This window comes from Solanum verrucosum, unplaced genomic scaffold (assembly GCF_900185275.1).
Source record: "Solanum verrucosum unplaced genomic scaffold, falcon-dt-bn FXZP01001284.1, whole genome shotgun sequence".
Taxonomy (NCBI): Eukaryota; Viridiplantae; Streptophyta; class Magnoliopsida; order Solanales; family Solanaceae; genus Solanum; species Solanum verrucosum.
This window is the reverse complement of record NW_026019535.1, coordinates 8,368-22,980: the sequence shown is the minus strand read 5'-3', so window position 1 is coordinate 22,980 and position 14,613 is coordinate 8,368. Positions and strand designations below refer to the sequence as shown.

Genomic DNA, 14,613 nt, shown 5'->3' with positions numbered 1-14,613 from the left:
GGAAGAGGTGCAGGCTAAGACTACAAGTATTCCTCCCTTAGACCCAGTGTTAGCTCAACAAATTATGTCGTTCTTCAAAGGATTGTTTGGTCATGGAGTGCTTTCCTCTGTTCAAACAACTGAAGCTCCCGCCAATCCCCCTATTGATATCACTGTACCCAGGTGGGTGGAACTGTAGGTAATGATGATTTCTTCTATCCTTTGTTGGGTCCTGTTATGACTGGTAATGAGCATGAGATGTTGACTAAGTTCTTGAAGTTGAAACCGCCGGTGTTCCATGGTTCTGAAAATGAGGACGCCTATAAGTTCATCCTAGATTGTTATGAGAGACTTCATAAGTTGGGAATTGTCTATCAGCATGGAGTAGAATTTGTGACTAGGGCTAGGCTAAGTAGTGGTGGAGAGCTTACGTGGAATACAAATCTTCAACTTTACCCCCACTGACATGGACCCAGTTTCATGTTTTTTTTTTTTAGAAATATGTGTCCCGGACCTTGAAGGATCGTAAGAAGGATGATTTCATGGCTTTGGAGCAAGGTGATATGTTTGTGGCTGCTTATGAGGCTAAGTTTTATGCTTTGTCTAGATATGCTACGCAATTGGTGACAACCGAGGAAGAGAGTATCCGCCTATTTGTGAAGGGACTAAATTTTGAGTTGCAGGTATTTTCTGTTCATATGACCTCTACAAGGAAAAGCTTGAATGAGGTAACAAATTTTGTGCAGAAAGTGGAAGGGGTGAGGCGAGATGGTAAGGCTAAGGCATTGACTAAGAAAGACAAGAATTCAGGTAACTTTCAGGAGTCTTACTCCAGAGGTTCATGGAAGCCGACGCTTGCAGCCCAGCCAATTCAATCTGCTATGCCCACTTCTATAGGTAATTACTCGGGAACTCCACCTTAGAATTTGATTCAGGATAGCCAAGGAAACGCACCTTCGGCGGGCAGTAGGCTATCTTTTGATCGTACTTGGTATAACTATAGAGAGTATGGGCACATGAAGAGAGATTGTCCTTACCCACGAATGTTGGATTTCGCACAACAGCAGTCTAGAGCAGTGGTACCCACAGGAAATGGTAATAATGGTCGAGGGCGTCCACAAGGTGGGTAAGGAGGACATCAGCAAGGCCATGGAGGTCGAGGAAATGGTAACATTGCCAGAGGTACAGTGCAACCAGGTAGGGAAGCTGGCCGTCAAGATTATAGGGCTCGATGTTATCCCTTTCCAGGCAAGACCGAGATGGAGGCGTCAGATGCAGTGATCATAGGTACTATTCTTGTCTGTGACCGAATGGCTAAAGTGTTAGTTGATCAGGGTTCTACTTATTCTTATGTGTCCGTGCGATTTGCCTCAGAATTTGCTATGATTTGTGATATACTTGTTTCCTCCATCCATGTTTCTACCCCAGTTGGACAGTCCGTCATAGTCACCCATGTATATCGTGCTTGTCCTATTTTGTTTGTGGGTCTTCAGACTAGGGCTGATTTGGTGATTTTTTATATGACTAACTTTGATATAATCTTAGGCATGACTTGGTTGTCCCCCTATTATGTTGTGCTAAATTGTAATACTAAGTCTGTGACTCGAGAAATTCTAGGAAGGGAAAAATTATAGTGGGAAGGGGTACAAGCCTAAGCTAGCTAAGATCATTTCCTCCATTTGGGCTAGGAAACTGGTAGGACAGGGTTATTTGTCTTATTTGGCTCATATTCGAAATGTTGAGGTTGAGTCTCCCTCTATTGAGTCAATTCCCGTGGTGTAAGAATTTAGAGATGTGTTTCCCACTAATTTTCCTGGTATACTCCCGACAAAGATATAGATTTCTGCATTAATTTAGAGTCGGGTACCAGCCCCATATCTTTCCATCCATATCACATGACTTCAGCAGAATTAAGAGAGCTTAAGGCTCAAATCCAAGAATTTCTTGATAAAGGATTCATTCGTCCTAGTACTTCCCAGTGGGGTGCTCTTGTATTGTTTGTTAAGAAAAAGGATAGTAGTATGAGGGTGTGTATAGATTACCGACAATTGAATAGGGTCACCATTTGAAACAAGTACCCATTGCCTAGGATAGATGATCTTTTTTACCAATTGTAAGGTGTATCAGTCTTCTCTAAGATTGATAGACCTGAGGATGTGCCCAAGATGGTGTTTAGAACCCACTATAGACACTATGAATTTCTAGTTATGTCGTTTGGGTTGACAAATACGCCTGCAGCTTTCATGAGTTTGATGAATGGTGTGTTCAAGCCCTTTCTTGATTCCTTTGTTATAGTTTTTATTGATGATATTTTGGTGCATTCCAAAAGTGAGTAAGAGCATGTCGACCATCGTCGTATTGTTCTGGGTGTCCTTGGGAAACAAAGGTTATACGTGAAATTTTCTAAGCACGAATTTTGGTTGACTTCGTTTGCCTTTTTTGGGGCATGTAGTTTTAGAAGAAGGGGTAATGGTAGATCCCCAAAAGATTGAAGCGGTTAAGAATTGGGTTCGACCTAGCTCTTTGACTGAAGTTAGAAGTTTTGTGAGGCTCGCTAGCTACTATCGTCGGTTTGTGAAGAACTTTGCTTCATTTTCCACGCATTTGACAAATTTGACCAAAAAGGAGATACCATTTGAATGGACTGAAAAATGCGAGGAGAACTTTCAAAAGATCAAGAATCTCTTGACCACAGCACCAATTCTAGCACTACTGATTGAAGGTAAAGATTTTATAGTTTATTGTGATGCTGCACGTTCGGGTTTGGGTGTTGTGTTAATGCAAGATAAGAATGCTATAGCTTATGTATCGCGACAGTTGAAGGTGCATGAGAGGAATTATCCAACACATGATTTAGAGTTGGCAGCGGTAGTGTTTTCTCTTAAAATCTGGCGGCATTATCTTTATGGTGTTAAGTGTGAGGTATTTACTGATCATCGCAGTCTACAACATGTATTCACCCAAAAGGATCTGAATTTGAGACAACGAAGGTGGATGGAGTTACTCAAGGATTATGATGTAACCATCTAATATCATCCGGGTAAGGCTAAATAGTGGCGGACGCACTAAGTCGAAAGGCGGTGAGTATGGGTAATTTGACTTGCTTGAGTATAACTAAGCGACCTTTGGCTAAGGAAATTCAAACCTTGGAATCTAAGTTCATGCACTTGAGCATCTCAGAGAAAAGTGGGATGCTAGCTAGCTTTGAAATAAGGGCCATGTTCATTGAGGAGATCAAGGGCAAACAGTTTGAGGATGAAAATTTGAATGAGCTTAGAAACAAGACCGTGAATGGTAAGGCACAAGAAACCACTCTTGATGTGGAAGGTGTGCTCAGTTTTAAATGAAGGATTTGTGTTCCTAGAGTGGGCGACTTGATTTAGGAATTGTTAACAGAATCCCATGGTTTGCGATATTTTATTCATCTAGGTGTGACCAAGATGTACCGATATTTGAAGCGAATTTATTGGTGGCCTGGCATGAAAAAAGATATAGCGGAGTTTGTGGCTAAGTGTCAAACTTGCCAACAAGTGCTTCAGAGAATGCCAATTTCGGAATGAAAGTGGGAAAGGATAGTTATGGATTTTGTGGTTGGTCTTCCCAAGACTTTGGGGAAGTTTGATTCTATTTGGGTAGTGGTTGACCGATTGACTAAGTCAGCCCATTTTATTTCGGTCAGAATAGATTATAATGCTAAACATTGGCAAAGGTTTATGTAAAGGAGATAGTAAGGATGCACGGGGTGCCCCTTTCTATCATCTCAGACCGTGGTATGCAGTTCACCTCTATGTTTTGGAGGAAATTACATGAAGAGTTGGGCACACAACTCACTTTTACTACAACTTTCCATCAACAGACAGAGAGATAGTCAGAGAGGACTATTCAAGTGTTAGAGGACACGTTGAGGGCATGTGTGATTGATTTTAGAGGGTATTAGGATAAGTTCCTACCGTTCTGTGAGTTCTCCTATAATAATAGTTATCGCTCCAACATCGATATGACACCGTTTGAGGCACTCTATGGGAGGGGATGTAGATTACCCATAGGATGGTTTGAGGCTGGAGATGTGAAACCTTTGGAGGTTGATTTAGTGAAGGATGCTTAAGATAAAGTGAGGAGTATTCAAGCTTAGCTTTTAGCAGCCCAAAATAGATAGAAGAAGTATGCAGACCATAAGGTAAGAGACATGGCCTTTCAGACTGGGGAAAAAGGTCTTCTTAAGGTATCACCTATGAAAGGGGTGATAAGATTTGGCAAGAAGGGCAAGCTAAGTCCACGATACATTGGTCCAGTTGAGGTTCTTGAATATGTAGGGCCAGTGGCTTATATATTGGCTTTACCTCCTAACCTACCGGGAGTTCATCCGGTATTTCATGTGTCCATGTTGAAGAGATATCATGGTGACGGACATTACATCATAAAATGGGACTCAGTGGTGCTAAAGAAAGACCTTTAGTATGAGGAGGAACCGATAGCAATTCTTCATTGTGATGTCTGAAATATGAGGACCAAAGAGATTAAGTCCGTGAAAGTTCAATGGAAACATCGTCCGGTTGAGGAAGCTACTTGGGAAACCGAGAAAGACATATGAGACAAGTATCCCCAGTTGTTCGTCAATTCATGTACTACTACACCCTTTTTTTAGCCTTTTTTTCCTACTTTGTCACTTGGGGACGAGTGATGGCTAAATTAGTATCTATTGTAACCATCGGTTTTTGTTGTTATAGAAAAGTCAGCGTGGAAAAATTTTGGGCCAAAAAATGTTTTGGTAGTATCTTGAATTTTCCCAACCTAGTCCAGATTTGAATGAAATTGGAGTCAGTGAGTCCTAGGGAAATCTAGTAACAAATGGGAGATCTAATTATTAATATGAGTACATTAGTACATACCTAAGACATTAAGGAACCCGTACGACTTTATGAAATTGAATTCGGGCAAGTAGAACTCCCAAAATCGATCTTAGTGTGAGAGGGTAGTTTTTGAGTGTCATGGGATGAAGGTGTGTTGTGAAATGGGGATTTGGGAATTCTTAATATTGCTCATTGTTTCCGTACAAGCCGCTAAGGCGGGAGTTTCCTGCAAGAGCGGGGCCGTTGTAGCGGGGTGAGGACCATTGTGGCAGGACAGACGCAACTTAAGTCAGAAATAAACCCCAAAAATGTTTTATTGTGCACTTTTCGACTTTGAGAGCTAAGGGAGGACCCCCAAGTGTTTTCTTGATAGTTTTCCACCATTCTTGAGGCTAAAGGTAAGGTTTTCACTCCCGGATCCATTTTTTGATCCGTAGAACTTAGTTTCTTGGGTCATTATCAATGGGGAAGGGTTTTGATCTGGGATTTATGGTGGAAGAAAGGCTAATGTGGGTATGTGGATGAAGGGTTCGACCTAGGGTTGATTTGATTTATTATAATCCAGGTAATTAAGTCTTGTTGATTGATCCTCGCTTTATTATGTTTTTTTGTAGACCAAGAACAAGCGGAAAGAATTTGGAAGGGGAAGAATCAAGTTTCTTAGGGGATTCAAGCTTTGTTCGAGGTAGGTGATGGTTGTGATTTCATGTTGTGTGATATATATTTATGCTTGCTTCATTATATTGCATGTATGTATGCGAATGTTGCATTATTGATCACACTAATCGTAAATGAGTATCAATGAGCAACTATATGCCATGAATCACCTTTTATTTGTATAATTGTGAGAATGTACATTGTGATTGTGATTGTGGTATGTTGAATGGAGCAGGTGTCACGTTCTGACACACTAACTGGGATAGGATGTCACGTACCGACATAAATATTGAAATGGGTGTCACGATCCGACACACTAAGAATTTTACCTGAGGTTTTGACCAAAGTCAACTGTTCATGATTCAAAAGCTCCAAAATATAAAAACCCTCATAAAAGGTAAATGAATGACCAGATGACCGAATTGTCAGTTCCAGATTGCTATAGGAAAGCTCTAAATGTCAAAAATGAAGTAATACAGGGAAAATGACCTAGAGGGTCATTATCGGCAAACAGATGCCAATTTCTTGAACCATATTGTTTTCTACGATTTTGGCTCCTTTTCATATCCATTTACTCAATTTTTCGCAAATTGTGGCATTGATTGTTGACACATGATATAAGTTAAATTTAATGGCTAAATTTAATTAAATAAAATAAATTTGCTAATCATATTCTAAATAATCATAGGATAAATATATTATATCAATTTAGAAAAGTCCAATTATTTCTCTCTTTTGTCCCTACTCCCACTAAGTCCGATGAATAATAAAGTAGGCATAATAAGCACTCAGATGAACCATGAGCACAAAGTAACACAGTAAGGTTGTAGATCTTGCATAAGAAGATTTATTTTACTATATTTATAGATAAGATAATATATTACTAAGACTGTGGGATTATAAAAGTTTCTAAAATCAAATCAATATAATATATTTATCCTATATTTATTATCTAAACCATGGTTAGAGAATTTTCTTTAGTCAATTATATCTTAGTCATTAAACTTAAACTATTTCATATGTCACCGATCAAAGCAGAAAGTTGGGAAAAATGGAAAGGGAGCAGAGCCAAATTCATTTTGAACCATCTAGTAGTCCGAACAAAACTACCCAATGTCTTAAAGTAGGGAAAATATACCCCTTAACTTTGCAATTAGAACATATATACTATTCAATAAAATAGTAGTGCATATATACACTTGCGTCTATCAAATAGTGCATATGCCCTTGTCGTTTAACAAATGATGTATATATTTACTTTTTTCGTTAACAAACTGAATTTTCAAAAAAATCTTAAAAAAGAATTTTTAAATTCCCAAAATATCACATATTATAATTTTTTTCAATTAAATATAAACATATTCACAAAAAGGATAAATATGAAGTCACTCTAGCCACCTACTTAATCATGGTGATCTAGCCACCTAACATTTTGTTGCAACTCATATGAATTAAGTGCAATGCCCAACTGTGTAATTCAGTACCTAAGTGTCTTTTAGGAACATCATACAAGTAAGTTGAAGTAGGAATACTATATTATTTTGACTATATTCTTTTGGTTGGAGTAATAAAATTTATTGTGTCTTTGATTAGTTAGAATATAATATTGACTTTTAAAGTTGGAATATATAATATTGACTTGCAAAAGTGGGGGTAATGAAGTAAGTATTTGTACTTGTTTTAGTTCGGGCACTAACAAGTAATTGAATCCCTCTTTTTCTTCTTTTTTGTTGCATTCATGGGTTGTTATTATGTTTTTCTCCTCTTACTAAGCTCAATAATACCTATACTTAGTGAAGATATTCTCCAGCTTGATGTTTACAATAATATAGATTTATGTCATATGGGATTATCTGCAAATAGTCAACCCTACAGATCTGCATAACATTTCCAACCTCCCAACAATTTGATGAATGGTACATTCTTTAACATTTTTCATATTTGTGATTAATTTTGTGTAATCTAATCTAACCTATGTTTTTTTTTACTTATAATCCTGGTATACTGGGAAATGCATGACTTGGGTATCATATATCCTAATCATAAGTTTTCTTGTATAATCATTAAACTCTGTATTTATATTAAAAGATTCATCAGAGTATGTACAAATTATTGATTTAGGACTAGTAATTTTGAAGTACAAGAATCTGGAATCCAAAAACATTAAATTGTGACTTTGTGTGAAATGCGCAGGACCCATGATTTACAAAGGAATATACCATTTATTTTACCAGTACAATCCTAGAAGTGAAGTCTAGGATACATAGTTTGGGGACATTCAACATCAACTGACCTAGTGAACTGGACTATTCACCCTCCAACACTTTTGCCTTCAGAGCCATCTGACATTAATGGTTGTTGGTCAGGTTCAGCTACAATTCTCAAAGATGGCACACCAGCTATACTCTATACTGGAATCGATTCGAATAATAATCAATTTCAAAATCTAGCCATGCCTAAAAATCCATCAGACCCTTATCTCATAGAATGGATTAAATAGCCTCACAATCCAATCATGGAACCTAACGATATGAATAACATCAATCACCTTGTTTAGGGACCCGACTACAGCTTGGTTAGGCCACGATGGGAGATGGAAAGTCATTGTAGGAAAGGAAAGAGAACACAATGTTGGAACCGCTCTCTTGTACACTAGTATGGATTTTATACACTGGACAGGAATAGAGCATCCCCTGCTATCTAACGAAACTGGAATGTGGGAATGTCCTGATTTTATTCCAGTATCAAATGTTAAACATGTACTCAAGGTCAGCATGTTTCAATCTCAGGTGGAATATTACACAATTGGAACGTATGATCAAGACATGGATATATTTTTCCCGGATTCGGGATCTGTAGATAATGAATCAGGATTAAGGTTAGATTATGGGAAGTATTATGCTTCCAAGTCTTTCTTTGACAGTGAAAAAGAGAGGAGGATTTTGCTTGCTTGGTTCAATGAGTCTACAAGTGCCAGCATTGATATAATGAAAAGATGATCTGGTCTTCAGGTAATGAGTCTACAAGTACCAACTTCTTTTTATTTTGAATTCCGTTAGTGAAAATTGTGACTCCATTACAGAATTAATTTGCTCGTTATTGCCAGTAGAAGAAATTGAAAAGGTAAGGACAAACCAAGTTGAGTTACAAGTTACAACACTTAAAGCAGGTTCACTACTTTAAATTTCAGGTGTCACCTATGCACATGTATAATTCTTTCAATATAGCTCTTCAACATTTGCTTCAACTGCACAATCTTCCACTGAGTTTCAACAACTTGTACAAAAGTACATTGTTGCATTTCTTCGAGACAATTCACCTTAAACTATTTGTATCATCCATTTTCTTTTCACATAAATTAAAATGGAGAAAATAATTACTAGTGATAATTGTTACAGGCGGATGTATAAATCTCCTTCACAATCCCAATGTTTGATAGAGCAGAGGTTTATGACTCAAATTGGAGGAATCCACAAGAGATATGTAGCCAAAGAGGTTCATCCGCCAAGAGTGGTATAGGTCCTTTTGGTTTGCTTGTCTTGGCTTCAACTGATATTCAGGAATTTATGGATGTCTTCTTTATAATTTTCAAAAAGAATGACAAGTTTGTTGTGCTAATGTGCAGTGATCAGAAAAGGTATCTATCTTTCTTCTTTTTATCCATTTTAAGATACCTATAGGCTATAGGTAGGTGTTTTTATCCTGTGGTTTAACTCCATTTTTTTTAAAAGAATGGAAAAGGGCCAAAATTACGTTTCAACTATTCGAAATATACCCTTCTACTATATTTTGGCTGAAAACAACCTTTCCCTCTTAATATTGGATCAATTCTGTAACACCCCTAAAATACTAGACCAACTCTTGCATGTCGATGCATCATCTCTTAATTACTACAATATGTTTTACTCTTATTTTGGGAACTAAAAATTTTGTGATATATGCAACCTTGCTTAAAATAAATTGTGCTCGTAATTTAAGGTATTGTGTGAGGGTATTTACGTAATTTTTCTAATTAAAATTTCATATGAATTGAAAGTGTTGGCATCAATTATATACATATAGGTGTTTATGTATACATTTTGGGCAGCACACAATAATTTCGGGCAACACCTTTTAGTGACATTTGTATACGTGACTAAGCATCACTCTTAAGACTATACTATCACACCTCCTGTTGTGATTTTCGTTTGGAACTGAAGTCCAAGAACCTATGAACATTTTCTAATCAGTTGTACATCAAAATCACAAGGGAAAACCTTGGTCCTTCTAGCTGGAAGTCGAGACATCCTACCTTTTGGTGAGTAATCAAAACATGTTTTTTTTAGCTGAGTAGTGTTTAGTACTTTTAGAATTTCTCGTTCTGTATAACTCCTTTTTCGGTGATTACATTTGATTTGGAAAGCTAATTCCTATACCTACAACTCTTCTGTTTATGATAAACTCTAATTTAGCCTTTATGACTGCGAAATAAGGGACGCAACATATGACATGTTCTGTACAGATTCTGGAAATTGAAATCCTGTGTGTTAAACTGTTAGTGTTTTGATTATATCTTTTTGTACAAAGCGTATTTAGTGGTGATTCTTGATGATTTGCAAGCTTAAGAGATGTACCTACATCTTTTATGGAGGATATAAATTGCATTTTGGCCGTTTTCTGTTTCAAATCTAAGTTGCGACATGAAGTGCTTTTATTGGGCAGAATTTCTGTTTTTAGAGTATAGTCGTATTTGTACAGGCTGGGCTTACTTGTGATGATAACCCTGTGTTACGCCATCATTATTGAGCTACTAGAAAGTAAATAAGTTATTGAACTCATTTTTTAAGGTTGTATATCCTCGTGTACGAGTCTAAAACTTTGATATGCTGGTTGGTCTACGATTTGAACTCGTGAAGTTGTGTTGGACTGTTTTTGTGCTAAAGAACTGAGGTTTGTGTATAAACTTATACTTGTACTCTTTTTACGTGCTGGTACATCCGAAAGTTTACTTTGGTACCTTGGTTACCTCTTGTCACTTTGCATTGTCGTTTTGGTATTCTTTAATACATTAAAGACGCTCGTGTAAGTCGCCCACTTGTACGGATTGTTTGATCACTTGGCAATCTTGTTGGGACGTTGTCCTTCTTGTGGCTGTGACTTTGTCACTCTTAGCATGCCTCTTGATTCGGATCATTTACCATCTTGACTCTGAATTTTTAGTCCGTCTTAAAAATGGAAGTTGTCCATTTTAAGTACGAACTAGAAAGCCATTTTTAATATGGTTCTTGGTTCTCTTGATTATTGGGTTTTGACCCTTCTTGATACCTGCTTGTGCTTGGTGTGACGACATGATGTATATATTGGGCGAGCCTTGTTGTTGAATCTCTTGGAAAACTGTGCTATGAGCGTTCTTCGCATTTGGATCTTCAAATATAAAACTTGATGCTCTTTATATATTGTTTACTTGATTTATTTATTATGTTCAATTATGCTGCCCTTGACTTGAGAATGATAACTTGGCGAATTTGAGGGGTCCAAACCTATAGTTTTTACACCACTAAGCTATATGCTTAGCAATAGTTGTTTCTATCGTAGGGGCTGTTCGAGATGATGCTTGAAGCTAGCCATTGGAGATGGGTGTTTTGAGAGCCTTAAGGAAGATCACATTTGCATATAGGCATCTATATTTTGTATAAACCTTGGGACTTGTACATATTCTATGTGTTGTATATTTACATGGGATTTTGAGGGCTGATTTGATCATGTCACCATGAGTTGTAATATAAATATGGCTATATGTTTTGTTCTTTTTGGGGTGTGTAAACCCAAGTCTTGTAATAGTCTAAGTCTACTTTTACTTTTGAATGTTTGTGTGAAGCATGCGCAGGCTGATTTCGATACTCGAAAGCTTGTAATATTCTTGTTATTTCATCCTTGAGTGTGAGGATAATAGATATACATGAAAAGCTCGTCGGTTATTTGCTTAAATTACTTTTCGGAGGTGATTATGCAACTAATCCCTCTACTAGATTATAAATAGTATGCCCTCATTAATCGTTTTTGAGTGTCGCAAGTATAAGTTAAATCTCTTTAAAAAGGATCGCTTCAAATTCTATCCTTTCTTTTAACGGAATAAGATGTGACATCCAATGTGTAAATTATAATCCCACATAAACGTCCACCTAAGCTAACCCACCCTACCCATTAAAAGGCCAAGGATATTGAACATCGGCGTTAAAAATGTTCGTTATCTCTTCGGGATAACGAAACCCCATTGTCTCCAGCGAAGGAGAATGAACACTGGCATTATAACTGTTAATTATCTCATCCGGATAACGGATCTCCCTTGTCACCAGACATTAAAAATTTGTCAGTTTTGATTTGATCGATTTTGTTAGTTTGTTTTGGCTTTTGGGGTTGGTTTTTATTTTTCCAAATAATGATCGAACTTGATCTACATTTAGTTGATTTATTAGAATTTGAATGAAATTGAGAAACCATAACAAAATCGATGATCTATTCAGTTGGTTCTTAATTAATCCCTTTCTTTTTCTAGTTTCGGTGTTCAAAGGATTTTTTGTTGGAAAATCTAAATGAGTGTCTAACTGAATAGTACATAGTAACAACTATGGAACAACAAAATCTTTTGAGACTTTATCCTAGAGTGTTTGAATTTATAAATCAAGAATTTAGATAGAAATCAAAACGTAATTATCGCTAATGAAATCAATTGTAAATCATAAGTCCTTATCGTGACTTTAATTTGAAACTTTAAGATGGAAATTGAGTTTCTACTTGTGAATTTAGAAATGCATTGTGAAATTTTTTAATGCAGGTCCTCATTAGGCCTTGATTATGAAAAGACCACATATTGAGCAATTTTGGATGTTAATCCTGTTAAGCAAAAAATTTCATTGAGAACTTCAGTAAGTTTCCCTACAAAAATACAAATCTTTCAAGTTTTAAATATTTCCACACATCTTGTATACTCGCCTCCATATGAACTTGTAATAGGTCATATGATTTTTCTATTTACTGGTGATGTCTATTCGAGATGGACCTACGTCGGGTCAAGAGGGTTCTTATGAACCCACTTTGTAAAAAAATAACACGGTATATATAAGTATGTTTGGTTTGTCTTCAGAAATATCATACAAATAAGATTGACCTCATTTAAACAAATGATTGCCCTTGGTCCAGTGGTAAAGTGGGTTCATTTTTATGGAAGTGCGCAGGTTCGAAACTAGACAACAAAAAGTCCTAAGAAACACGCTTGGTAAAAATCCTAGGTCCACCACTGATGTCTATTACAATGCTAAATAAATTTATTTGTACCAAACAGATTGACCATAACAAAGCCCAAATTACTATATAAGCATGTTATTGCATAGATGAATTTATTTGGGACTCATGTTTACTTTATATTACTGTTTGAGAAATGTTTGTTGAACAAAATTGGTTGCTCACAACATGAATTTTATTATTGCACGATAAAATTCATTCGAAGTTATAAATTTTTAAAACTTTTGTTTTCTTCCGCTCACACTCTAGCAATTCTGTTTGTTTCTTTTATTTGTCATTTTTTATCTCACAATTGCTTGCTTGATCACACATTTCTATCTTTCTTTCTCTCACTTCCTACTTGAGCATCTCACTTGCTCACACCGACTACTTGAGAAACTCACTTACTCTAACTTCCCACTTGAGAAAACCTATGACTCAAATGACCATCTCTATTTCTAAATGATGATAAAAAGATATAGTGGCAGGTAATATCCCACAATTATGACTCCCACTAATTGTAAGACATGTCACTCTTAAATTATTGTTTTAGAGTTCTCCTTTCAATTCTCTACAACTCTAATATTTAACTCTTATTGAAATATTTTGAATATTAATTAACTTGTTGATGACTTTTAACACTTTCTCTTAACACCAACTTAGTTTGTTCGTTGCATTCATTTGGAGCGATTCATGAAATTTTGGAATCATTTAGATGTAGAAAATCTTTGTGAATCTCCTCCTCTAAAAATATCACCGGAAATAGTATAAATTCCACATGCGATACAAAAGATTCTACCTACTCTATCTCAATTTGTTTGTCTGATTTTGATTTTACATGAAGTTTTCAAAAATAAAGAAGACTATAGATCTTCTGATCTTAAACTAACTAAAGATATATAGAATGTATCAAAATGTCGTTTAATCTTGTAGTCTTAAACACATCATGTGGAAAATTAGGATTAAAAAGTTATCAAAAAGGGAAAAACACATTCTTTTTAAATGGACAGAAAGAAAAGTAAGACAAACATATTAAAATGCTAGAAGTATTACTTCCTCTATGAGTAATGAGATGCTAGATTTTATCTTTTGATCTAAACTTACATGCCTTTTCTTTTCTATAACAGATAGATCATTCAATAGTAGAAAGCTTTGGTGGAGGAGGAAAAACATGTATTACAACCAGAGTTTACCCTACTTTAGCCATCAATGACAAGGCACACATATTTGTTTTCAACAATGGATCACAACATGTTCAAATTTCAAATTTGAGTTCTTGGAGTTTGAAGCAAGCTCAGATCAATTGAAGAAGATGACTAATCATTGGGATGATCAATTTCTTATTCAATATCAATTAGAAACTCAAAGTTTGATCATTGATTTAATATAATCTTGCATTAAATCAAATAGGAATAAAATATTTTTATGATAAATAAATTATCTCCTATTTATTTTGTAGCACTTTAAAGCTGAAAAAACTAAAAGTGTGGCAAAAAGAATTTTGAACCAACATTAAATACTTCACAGTTTATCTAGTGAACATGTATACAAAATTGCACTATTAAATTGATGGCAAATAATGAACTGGAGGCTTCTTCATCATCATCATCATATATATATTACTATAAGTGAAAACCAAAAAAAGTTAAAAGTTGAATTCCGATTTTACCCCTACTATAAATTAAAATGTTATAAAAACATTTAATTATTTAATATAAATGTTGAATTGTATCATTTTAATAAAAATGTTAATGATTTTTGCACTTCCTTAGATTAATTCTTAATTAAAATATATAATTTAATAATATTTATCATCTATAATCTATATGTATATTTAATTTAATCATCATCATCATCATATTATATT

The 14,613-nt window shown here is 35.7% G+C and overlaps 1 pseudogene; it reads left to right on the top strand.

Moving 5' to 3' along the window:
* The first annotated feature begins 1,080 nt into the window (after positions 1 to 1,080).
* LOC125838639 (beta-fructofuranosidase, insoluble isoenzyme CWINV3-like) lies at positions 1,081 to 14,053 on the top strand (annotated as a pseudogene).
* Positions 14,054 to 14,613: the final 560 nt, after the last annotated feature.